This window comes from Suncus etruscus, chromosome 17 (assembly GCF_024139225.1).
Source record: "Suncus etruscus isolate mSunEtr1 chromosome 17, mSunEtr1.pri.cur, whole genome shotgun sequence".
Lineage (NCBI taxonomy): Eukaryota > Metazoa > Chordata > Mammalia > Eulipotyphla > Soricidae > Suncus > Suncus etruscus.
This window is the reverse complement of record NC_064864.1, coordinates 67,591,797-67,604,000: the sequence shown is the minus strand read 5'-3', so window position 1 is coordinate 67,604,000 and position 12,204 is coordinate 67,591,797. Positions and strand designations below refer to the sequence as shown.

Here is a 12,204-nt window from a genome sequence, read left to right as displayed (position 1 = left end):
TGAGCACAGCCATGTGTGATCCAAAAACAAACAAACCAAAGAAAAGTGATACCGGAAGGAACCCTGAGAAACCCAACCACTGATCATGACTACCAACGTGTCTCTGAGGTTCCTGGCCAAAGAGACATGGGAATTCTTCTCATCCGAGATTCCCCCAGCCCTTGTTCTGTTGGGGTGGCTTTGTGCATGTTTTGTTCCCAACTTTAAGCTTATGAGCTTATGGCTTCATGTTTGCAGGGGGCACTTTGCATCCTGAGCCCCTGAACCATCTTGAGGCCCTCACTAGGCCCCCCCAGCTCCTGATAGCTGAGCTGTGACTTGCCTCAGCAGTGCCAACATCACTGAGGTTGGAACTAGTGGCAACTGGGCATGTTCTCTAAGCCCTTGAGCCATGTTGAAAACTCCCTTTCTACTGGGAACCACAAACCTGCAGAACCAACTGCCCAGATCCCACTAGGGATCTGTCCCACAGAGACAGCCGGACAAGTGCTCATTAAGCCTCTGCATCCTCTTCTGAGCTCAGCTGATAACATCTGTCAGTAATAAAGGCTGAAGGAGAATAAAGCAAGAAAGGGAGAAGGGAGAAGGGAGTGGTAGGACAGGAGTATTCACAGCATAGGTCACCGTGTCAGAGGAGACTCAGAGGAAATGGCATTTGAACTCAAAGGTTAGAGTGGGCGCTTGTCTGATGTCATCAGACAATGGTCCAATGGTCAGCTGCATGAGTGTGAGGGGTACCTTTGGTTGAGGTGGGTAGGGGAGCCCTGTGTTTGACTCTAGTGTTCACTCAGAAATTGATAAATATTAATGGCAATGGACGGCAGTTACCACAATTAGCGAAATTGCCACAACTTCTGAGAAAACTAAGCTATTGGATAAGGGATCCTGTGTAGTAAAAAAATGTTTAAATGGAGACTGGAGTGATGATAGCACAGTGGTAGGGCATTTGCCTTGCATTCGACCAACCCGGGATGGACCCGGGTTCGATCCCCAGCATCCTATATGGTCCCCCCCCAAGCCTGCCAGGAGAGATTTCTGAGCACAGAGCCAGGAGTAACTACTGAGTGCCACCAGATGTGGCCCAAAAACAAACAAACAAACAAACAAAAAAGCATAAGTATGTCAAGATTCTCTGTCTTAATTTCTTTTAAATATATTAAATGGGCTGGAGAGGTACTGCAGAAGGCTGGTCTTGCCTGCAGCAGACCTAGATTCCATCCCTAGCACCACATGTGGTCCCCCAAACCCTGCCAGGAGTGATTCCTGAAAGCAAAGTCAGGAGTCAGCCCTGAGTACTGCTGGGTGTAGATAAAATACTCTCGCTCAAAAAAAAATCCTAAAGAACAAACATTTTCTTTTGCATTCAATAACATTCCATTTCAAAGAAAACACGAGGAAACATTTACCCTCACAAACACTATCTTCCTAAATCAGAGCAATTCAATTAGTCAAAAGACTTACCAAAATAAACAACCTGCTTAAATATTTAATAAATTACAATAAGGCACTTTATCACAAATAATATTAAAAGTGCAAATGGCTTCATGCTACTTGTTAAGTGTAAGGGAACCCTACTACACTAATGAATTCTAATAAGAACTTTAATTTTTTAATAAAAATATTATTTCTTCTTGGGAGGTCATATCCTCAGGACTTACTCCTGACTGCTTAGGGGGGTCACACCTGGTAGGGTTCAGGGACCATACTATTGGGTTAACTGGTTTCCATCCTACTCAGGATATGCTTGTTGGTCGGAAGCACTCATTGGTCCGAAGCACCTTTGGAAAGAAGCATCCTTTGTATTGGTCTCTTACCCACCTGTTCTCCACCTCAGGGTGTGGTCTTGTGCTTTCCCAGGGAAAAGCCGCTTGCAGTTTCAGTTTTCCACCACAGAGCTAGCTATCTACTTCTTAGGAGCAGATGTGTGGCTTTCATGTGGGAGTTCCTGAACCTGTTTTATCTCCTTAACTGTGAGTATGGATTATTTTATGCATTGGTGTTTGCTTCCAGACCTGCATCCTTCAGTCCCCTGGGATCGGGGCATGAGGGTTCCGCTACACCATATAGTATGCCAAGATTGAACCTAGATCATCGCGTACAAGACAAGTACGTTAATGACAGCAATATAACTGAAATATCACCTAAAAATATCTCCTATTTCTCAGGTCTCTAGAAATGACCCAGCACAAGAGATACGTGTAAAACTATCCAACATCACTGCTCCATCCAGACAGAGTTCCTTCCAGACACTACGTCATTCTGAAATGCTGTCCTCTCAAAGAATTATAAAAAATTACCTAGTGCTGGCATGACAGGACACAGGTAGAGCTGACTCTGGCTCAATCTCCAGAATACCACAGAATCCCCTCAATCCCACCAAGCGTGATCCCTGATAGCAGAGTCAGAGTAAGCCCTTGGAGTGTGGCCCAAAAGCCAAAACAAGAGGGGCCCGAGTGATAGCACAGTGGTAGGGCATTTGCCTTGCACGCAGCCAATCCAGGATGGACCTGCATTCAATCCCTGGCATCCCATAGGGTCCTCCAAGCCAAGAGAAATTTCTGAACACATAGCCAGGAGTAACCTCTGAGCATCACTGGGTGTGGCCCAAAAAAAAACAGAAAAAACAGCCAAAAGATAAAAAAAAATTAGAGCTGGAGAGATAGCACAGCGGTAGGGCATTTGCCTTGCATGCAGCAGATTCGAACAGACGGTGGTTTGAATCCCAGCATCCCATATGGTCCCCCGTGCCTGCACGGAGCAACTTCTGAGCGCAGACCCAGGAGTAAACCCTGAGCACTGCTGGATTAACCCCCCCCCCCAAAATAAATAAAAGAAAAGTACAGCTAACTCTTCATATTGATCTTAAAAAACATCTCATTATAGCAGGACAATTCTGAAAAAGAGAATCAACTTTTGGGGGGTGGGGAGGTAATGCTGGGAGACCATACCTCAGGGGTCTCAAACTCAATTTACCTGGGGGCCGCAGGAGGCAAAGTCAGGGTGATCCTTGAGTGCAAAGTCAAGTAAGCCTTGAACATTGGGGGGTGTGACCCAAACAACTAAAACAAAACAAAACAAAACAAAAAAAGATTCCTCTAGGGCAGGGCCACAAAATGTAGTACTGAGGGCCGAGTTTGAGACCCCTGCCATACCTGGTAATACTCAGAGGTTACTCCTAGTCTGTGCTCAGAAATTACTCCTAGCAAGAAATCCTAAATGGAGCAGGGAAAGCCTATTCAACAAGTGGTGTTGGCACAACTGGTTAGCCACTTGCAAAAAAGCGAACTCAGACCCACAGCTAACACCATGTACAAAGGTAAAATCCAAATGGATTAAAGACCTTGATATCAGAACTGAAACTATAAGGTATATAGAACAACATGTAGGTGAAACACTCCAGGACATTGAGACTAAAGGCATCTTTAAGGAGGAGACAGCACTTTCCAAGCAAGTGAAAGCAGAGATAAACAGATGGGACTATATTAAGCTGAGAAGCTTCTGCATCTCAAAGGAAATAGTGCCCAGAATACAAAGGCCACCCACTGAGTGGGAGAAATTATTCACCCAATACTCATCAGATAAAGGGCTAATATCCAAAATTTACAAGGTACTGACAGAACTATACAAGAAAAAAACAACTAACCCCATCAAAAAATGGGGAGAAGAAATGAACAGACACTTTAAAAAAGAAGAAAGGCAAATGGCCAAAAGGCACATGAAAAGATGTTCAACATCACTAATCGTCAGGGAGATGCAAATCAAAACTACTATGAGGTACCACCTCACGCCACTGAGATTGGCACACATCACAAAAAAGGAAAACAAGCAGTGCTGGCGGGGATGTGGAGAGAAAGGAACTCTTTTTCACTGCTGGTGGGAATGCCGTCTAGTACAACCTTTATGGAAAGCGATATGGAGATTCCTTCACAAACTGGAAATTGAGCTTCCATACGATCCAGCTATACCACTCCTAGGAATATACCCAAGAAACACAAAAATACAATACAAAAATCCATTCCTTACTCCTATATTCATTGCAGCGCTATTTACAATAGCCAGACTCTGGAAACAACCAAGATGCCCTTCAACAGATGAGTGGCTGAAGAAACTGTGGTACATATACACAATGGAATACTATGCAGCCATCAGGAGAGATGAAGTCATGAAATTTTCCTATACATGGACGTACATGGAATCTATTATGCTGAGTGAAGTAAGTCAGAGGGAGGAGAAAGACGCAGAATGGTTTCACTCATCTATGGGCTTTAAGAAAAATGAAGGACATTTTTAACAGTATCTCAGAGACAAGAGAGATGAGGGCTGGTAGGTGCAGCTCAGGACATGCAGCTCATCACATAGAGTGATGAGTGCAGTTGCAGAGATGACTACACTGAAAACTATCATAACAATGTGAATGAATGAGGGAAGTGGAAAGCCTGTCTTGAGTACAGGTGTAGGGGGGTGGGGAGGAGGGAGATCTGGGAAATTGGTGGTGGGAATGTTGCACCGGTGAAGGGGGGTGCTCTTTACATGACTGTAATCATACAACTATAATCATGTTTGTAATCACGGTGTTTAAATAAAGATAAAAACAAATTTAAAAAAAAAAAAAAAGAAAAAAGAAATTACTCCTAGCAGGCTGGGGTTAAAATACAGGGTTTCAGGCCAGAGAGATAGCATGGATCTAAGGCGCTTGCCTTGCATGCAGAAGATCCATGGTTCGAATCCCAGCATCCCATATGGTACCCTGAGCCTGCCAGGAGCGATTTTTGAGCACAGAGCCAGAAGTAACCCCTGAGCACTGCTGGGTGTGACCCAAAAACCAAAACCAAAACCAAAACCAAACAAACAAACAAACAAAATATATATATATATATATATATATATATATATATATATATATATATATATATATATATATATATATATATATATAGTGTTTGCCTACCTGCTGTGCTCTCAGTTGGGCCCAAGAGAATCATCTTAAAATTGGAAGTCTAAGTTTCACATGGCCAACAGCTCAAAGCTGAATGAGTGAAATGGTGGTATTAGAAGATTAGCTCATGGTCAGCAGTGAGAGCACTTAACAATTTCTAAAAAAAGGGGCCAGAGAGATAGCACAGGGGTGTTTGCCCTTGCAAGCAGCCAATCCAGGACCTAAGGTGGTTGGTTCAAATTCCGGCATCCCACATGGTCCCCCGTGCCTGCCAGGATCTATTTCTGAGCAGATAGCCAGGAGTAACCCCTGAGCACCGCCGGGTGTGGCCCAAAAACCAAAAAAAAAAAAAAAAAAAAAGCACAATATGTAACTACTGTCATATCTGAATTAATGAACTCTGTTCAGAAAACTATTTTTCTTTTCTATTCTTGAATGAGTTGAACACAAATAACCATTTCTCATCTAGCAATATTTCAAAGCCTGGAATCATGCTAGAAAAGTACTTTATACATTTTAATCTGGGGCTCAAATAGTCAAAATAGGTTGAATGATGTGGCCTGAGTGATAGCACAGTGGTAGAGCTTTCGCCCTGTACGTGGCAACCGGGGACGGGGACGGACATGGATTCGATTCCCAGCATCCCACATGGTCCCCAGAGTATTCCAGGAGCAATTTCTGAACACAGAACCAGGAGTAACCCCTGAGCGCCACTGGGTATGGCCCAAAACAATAAATAGATAGATAAATAAATAAATAAATAAATAAATATATAAATGAATGAATGTTTAAAATAAGTTGACTGATAGTCTAACTATAGGAATGTTCAAGACTTAAGAACAGTTTTGGTCGATCCCGGGTTTCGGCACCAAAAAAAAAAAAAAAAAAAGAACAGTTTTGGTGTTTTGTTTTGTTTTGTTTTAAGCTGCAACAAACGTTTTCAAAGAAAAGGTCCTAGGACAAGAATGATAGTATAAAGGGGAAGGCACTTGCCTTGCATATGGCCAACCTGGGATTGATCCCGGACTTTCCATAGGGTCCCCAGAGCCCATCAGGACTGTTACCTGAGAGAAGAGCCAGGAGTAAGCCCTGAGCACACTTGGACATGGTCCAAAAATAAAAAAATAAAATAAAATAAAATAAAAGATAAAGTGTCTGGCATAAATGTTTCTATCTTTCCCAAATATCTTCCTAGGGGGTCTTCAATAGCATCACCTTAAGCAATAGCACAGTGGGCAGGATTCTTGCCTTGCATGTGATCAAGCAGGGTACACCACCAGCACTCTGTATGTCCCCCTGAGCCCAGCAGGAGTGATGCCTGAATGCAGTCAGAGATTAAACCCTAGGGAAGGGGTAAATGAAGAAACACCAAGAACAAAAGAACAACTCTATGTTAGCGATCACAAAGTAAGTTCTGCCTACAAGGATTTTCTGGCTTGTGGGCCATTCCTAGCACATGGGGGGAGGGGGAGAGGGCAGCAATGCCTGACACCTCCCCCACTCTGTCCTTGGAGCATTGCCCCTGGCCCTCAGGTGAACCCCAAAGAAAATAACCCAACGCTATTCTTACTGTCCTTAAACACTTCTAAAAAGGTCCTTCCGGCATGGCATGGCATGCACTCTCTCATGGCAGCTTCCGAACAATTGTATAGTTATCCTGTTCCACGGACAGTCTCCCCTCAACGCACCAGGCGCCTGTACACACACCCCACACCACACACACACACACACACACACACACACACACACACACACACACACACACACAATTCTATGCTGAGCTAAAACTGCAAAACGAAAAGATACAAACCTGCTACTTTGCCCCACCCCAAAGCAACAAATTAGTAAAACTACTAATTAACAAGATAAAGGAAGACACGGAACAGTTTCACAGATATAAAAAAATCACACCTCCTTGATGTAAGGAAAGTTCTCCACAGTAGGCCATTTGGGGAGCCAGGCCCGCCTCCCCAAACCCCCTCCCACCGCCCTCCGAATACCAGACACTCCTGGGGAGAAACTTAGGGGGACACAGGACAAGGGTTTCAGCAAACAACTGTCAAGCAACTCACTTTCTCCCGCAGCCAAACGGTGTTTGCTTAAATACATAAATCGCTAAAAAATGTAATGACTACCTGGAAGATGATGGTTGGGGTCAAGGCGCATCTCTGAACCAACCAGCCAGCGAAAGCAGTGCCACTGGGGGTGGGAAGGAGGTGGAGAGGGAAATGTGGGCAGGAAAATGGGCATGTCAGCCTGGCGAAAGTCTGGCATGGAACAAACGATGCAAGGAAGCCCATACATAGGTTTGTGCGAAGTGCTTTCACCGAAAAGAGTTGATTTCTTTGCAGTTTCCTCTGGCTCGTGAGAAGCGTCGATGCCAAGAAAGCAAAGCGTCTGAATGGCGAGATTCGGAAAAGGCGCGCGGGGCAAGCTTGGCAGCCACCTGGGCATCTGACCACCACCATCAACCAACCCCAAAGAAGACAAAGGCAGAAAACTTGGATGGGGCACTTGGGGAAGAAGCTTTTTTCTCGTTGGAAAACGAATCCAACAAGAGCACAGGGACGCTTGAGTGAGTCTCTAAAGTCTTGAGTGTCTGGAAGGCTCAGAGACACTTGGGTGGGGAGCCCCGATCCAAGAGCCCCTTGCAGCCCTCCGGGCGCCCCTGCACCTTCCCACCGCGCTCCTGGTGCTCGCGGGGTCGGTCCCAGGGGTCCCCCGAAGTCGGAGCCGCTTGAGTCCAGGCGCCCCGGGGTCCGTCCAGCGCGCACCGCCAGGCCCACCTGCGTGACCCTGGGCTGGGCCAGTGGCTCTCTCTGCCTGTCTCTGTCTCTGCAGGGGAGCCCCGAGATGCTCCCGACGGGGGCGAGCGCGCAGCCCTCGACCCCAGCCGCGCCAAAGGGCGCTGCACCCCGCGCCCGGGCACCTCCCGCGGCCGCACCCCTCGGCCCGGCGCCGCCCTCGGGAATCCCCGGCGCGGCTGGGACCTGGGGGCGGCGGGGCCCCGGAAGGTGGCACCCCCAGGCGCCCCGAAGCCGGCGCTTCGCGGGGACCCGGGTGCGGGAGACAATGCGGCGGGCCCGCGAGCAGGTGGCGACAGCCCCGCCGGGCCTCCGCCTTGGGGACCCCGCAGCACCCGCACACGCAGGCCCCGGGGACCCCCGCGATCTCACGCCGCCGCCCCGCACTCACCAGCGCCCGCCGCCGCCGGTCCCTCGGCGGACGCGCGGCCGCCTCCACCGGCCCGGCCCGACCCGGCTGGCGCCCACTCCGCTCCGAGCGACCGAGCGCCCGTCGGCCCCGGAGCCCCCCGATCGCCGGCGGCTCGCGATCTGCCCGCGACGGCCCCGCCGTCCCCGCACTGCGCACGCGCGCCCGCGCCGCCGCGGCCCCCAGACGGCGTCCGAGATTCCCGAGAGGGCACGGCACTCCCAGCGCGCTCAGACTACAAGTCCCGGCAGGCTCCGCGCGCGGCAGCGTGGCGAGGCGGCGCGGAGCAGAGCGGAGCCCAGCCCGAGCGGCGGGGGTTCCTGGTTTCGGGAGTGCGAGGGCGGGCGCTCGGAGCGCTGGGCGCCTGCGCCGCGCGGTGCCGCCTGGGACTTGTAGTTTTCTTTTTCAGGACAGCGGGGCTGGGCTAAACGACGGCAGCTCCCGGGGTTCTCTGATGTCATCGGCGCCGCGAGATTCGAGGCTCCTGGAGCTTTAAAAATAGACTTTGGGAGGGAAGGAGAGAGGGCTGGAGAGAGAGAGAGCACGGCGGTAGGGCGTTTGCATTGCACTCAGCTGATTCGAGCCGAGGGTGGTTCGAATCCCGGTATCCCATAGGGTCCCTCGGTGCCTGTCAGGAGCAATTTCTGAGCACGAAGTCAGGAGTAGCTCCTGAGTGCCGCCGGGTGTGACCCCCCAAAAAATAGACTTTAGGGCACCGGAGCGAGAGCACAGCGGGGAGGGCGTTTTCTTTGCAAGCGGCTGGCTCTGGTCGATCTTCATCATCCCATAGGGTTCCCCCCCCCCCCCCCGATGCTGCCAGGAGTGATTCCTGAGCCCAGAGCCCAGAGTAACTCCTGGGCGCCGCTGGCCGTGACCCAATCCCCACCGCCACCCTCTCAAATCGACTTTGTTTGCAAATGATTTGTTTGTTAGCTGCCCAGTTTCTGGCCCAGGGCGCATCACATCCTCAAGGTACTGTGTGGGACCTGCGGAAGAAACGCTTGACTGCGCCCCATGCCAATTAATTCCTGGCTTGTAATTCCTTCTCTGTCCCTGGAATGCAAGTCCACCTCTTGCACACAAAGATGTTAGCTGGGGCAATAGGATCAGAAAGTTATTAGTAGGACTAGCTGATGGGCTTTCAGGAAAGCGGGAGCATAAAAATGTATTCCTGGTGGGGCCGGAGAGATAGCACAGCCGTGTTTGCCTTGCAAGCAGCCGGTCCAGGACCAAAGGTGGTTGGTTCCAATCCCGGTGTACCATATGGTCCCCCGTGTCTGCCAGGAGCTATTTCTGAGCAGACAGCCAGGAGGAACCCTGAGCACCGCCGGGTGTGGCCCCAAAACAAAAACAAAAAAAAATGTATTCCTGGGTGTGTTTATGCATAAAGATTTAAGGTATTTGGCGAGTTCTGCAATGTGCCAAGTCCTGTAAAAGGCAGGAAGCATTCGTTAGTCTGAGGTCAAGACACCTTTCTGCCCTCACGGGGCCCGCAGTCTGTAAGGGGGGAAAACTCCTTGAACAAGCTCATTGTGGACCCAAATATGGTAGAGAAATGGAGCGTCTTAAAAGGCTTTCTAAGAAGTGGTGTTTGAGCTGATACCTGAAAGATGGAAGGAATTACTTAGGCATGTGAAGAGCTGTGTAGAATTCTATGCCACCCTCGGCCCCAGACATGGCACACGCCAGACTCTCGGTAAATATTTGTTCTTTTTCTGTCCTTCTTCCTTTCTCAGCCCCCACACCGCTTGAGATCACATCCTTCCCCCCTTCAAAATCTTTATCAGCACCTTCAAAACATCCTTCCTGTGGGAAGATGTACAGGAGACAAATCAGTGCCCAGCGGAGAGTCAGCTGTAGAGCAGCTTACTAGGTCAGCTCCTGTGCCTGGAGTCTAGGTGGGGACCTTGACGTCGCTCTGCTCAGAATGGCCTACAAGTCTGGGGGTTCATAGGCCAGAGAGATAGGACATGGATTAAATCAACACACATGGTCCCTGGAACGCCACAGAAGTGACTCATGAACATCTGGGATGTGGTCCAACTGGCCCCCTTCAGTCCTCCCCACCTAAGTCTGGGCTTTCAGTCTCCTCATTTGATTCTGCTTAGAGCAAGAAAAAAAAAATATCAGATGTGAGGGCCAAAAAGATAGTACAATGGGCAGGGTGCTTACCTTCCACATGGCCAACGTGGGTTTAATCACTGGCATCCCAAATAGTCCTCTGAGCACAAAGCCAGAGTTTAGCCTGCATACTGCTTAGTGTGGCCCAGACACAGACCCAAAATCAAAGTCATGTGGATTTTCCTCTACAGTCTCTTAAAGGAAGCTCAACTAACTATTCTCTGAACCAGAGACTGCAGAGTTAAAACAAGAAAGATAGCACAGGAGCCAGAGAGATAGCATGGAGGTAGGGCATTTGTCTTTCATGCAGAAGGACGATGGTTCGAACCCGGCATCCCATATGGTGCCCTGAGCCTGCCAGGAGGGATTTCTAAGCATAGAGCCAGGAGTGACCCCTGAGCATGGCCAGGTCTGACCAAAAAAACAAACAAACAAACAAAAAAAGAAAAAGAAAAAAAAGAAAGACAGCACAGTGGTTAAGGTGCTTACCTTGCACATACCAGCCATGTGTATCCCATATGGTGTCCCCCAAGCTTAGCCAAGAATGAATGCTGAATACGGAGCCAAGAGTAACCTTTGAACCTAGTTGAGCTTGGCTCAAAAACAAACGTACAAAAAGAGTTATGGGGTAAAACCATGTTCTGACCAGTGGAGATTCATCAGTATGACCTCAGGCAGTGTGACAGTGGTGACTCTGCTCTCTCCCTCGGGGGTTCACCTTGCAGGCAGCCTGAGTCCTAGGAACTAGTGCAGGTGAAAGGCCTGCCAACTGTGTAGCTTCTTCTGTCTAGCCTCTTTTTTTTTTCTTAGAATTTTAAAAATACTTTATTTAAACACCATAACTTACAATTGCTCATAATACAGTTGTTTTTTTGTTCAGTTACAAAGTTGTTCATTACTGAATTACTGTGATACAATGTCCAACACCCCTTCACCAGTGCACATTTATGTCACCAATGTCCCCGGTTTCCCTCCCTCCCTCCCCTCAACCCTTCCTTCTTCCTGCTTCTGTGGCAGATATTTTTCTCCCCTCTCCCCTTTCCTTTTTAAACATTGTGATTTGTAGTATTGTTATTGAAGAGTTAACATGCATATCACTTTATATCATTTTTATCTTCTTCAGCACCCAGTTCTTGTGCAGCGTGATCATTCATATTATCATATCCTAGTGGTCCCTTCTCTGCTCTGCTATACCACTGCCCCACTTTTTGTGATGAGCTTCCTCCCATGGACTGTCCAGGCTCTTTCTAAGTGTTCCCCTTCTAGGGTTCATCAACAGCATTTCCAGGATTATTTTGTTTACCTTTGAGAAACCCTAGCTGGCTCACCTCCCTGCCCTGGGGAGGAGACACCTCACTCATTTCCTTGTCTGCCTAAAGGCAGAAAGAGTTTGTACTCATCACTCTTTCTAAACTGACCCCATAGCGAGTATTGGCTTTTATTGCAGGGTCTCTGGCTGTTGTTGGGTTTGGTTTGGTTTTTGTGTCATACCCTAGCAGTACTCAGTGGCTACTCCTGGATCAGTACTCAGGGATTACTCCTGATACCAAGGGAGTAAAGAGGATCCAGCCGGGGCCTCCCTCATGCAACGTAGATTCCTGCCCTTTAATCTGTATAACCCCAGCCCTGTTTTTGTTTTATAGCTAGAGGTGTGGTTCATATTTAAAAATAGGGAACTGTTGGTGCCGGAGTGATAGCATAGTGGTAGGGCGTTTGCCTTGCACGCACTTGGCACTGACTTGGCACTGACCTGGGTTCAATCCCAGCATCCCATATAATCTCTCAACCCTGCCATGAGCAATTTCTGAGCACAGTGCCAGGAGTAACCCTTGAGCACCACCAGGTGTGGCCTGGAAAAAAAGAAAAGAAAATTTCACAGCAGAATCCCAATGCCACCTGCCTGATGTCTACAAAACTTTGGGCTTGCTTTCTTC

The 12,204-nt window shown here is 48.5% G+C and overlaps 1 protein-coding gene across 2 annotated transcripts in view; it reads right to left on the bottom strand.

Annotated features, from left to right (window-relative positions):
- The window catches only part of PLEKHA1 (pleckstrin homology domain containing A1), a 59,611-nt gene extending 51,419 nt beyond the window's left edge, over positions 1-8,192 (bottom strand). For both annotated transcript variants that reach the window (XM_049764496.1, XM_049764497.1), the window contains exon 1: positions 8,132-8,192. The gene's annotated coding sequence lies outside the window, so the exon portion shown is untranslated. The remainder of the gene's footprint in view (positions 1-8,131) is intronic.
- Between the last annotated feature and the right edge of the window lie 4,012 nt (positions 8,193-12,204).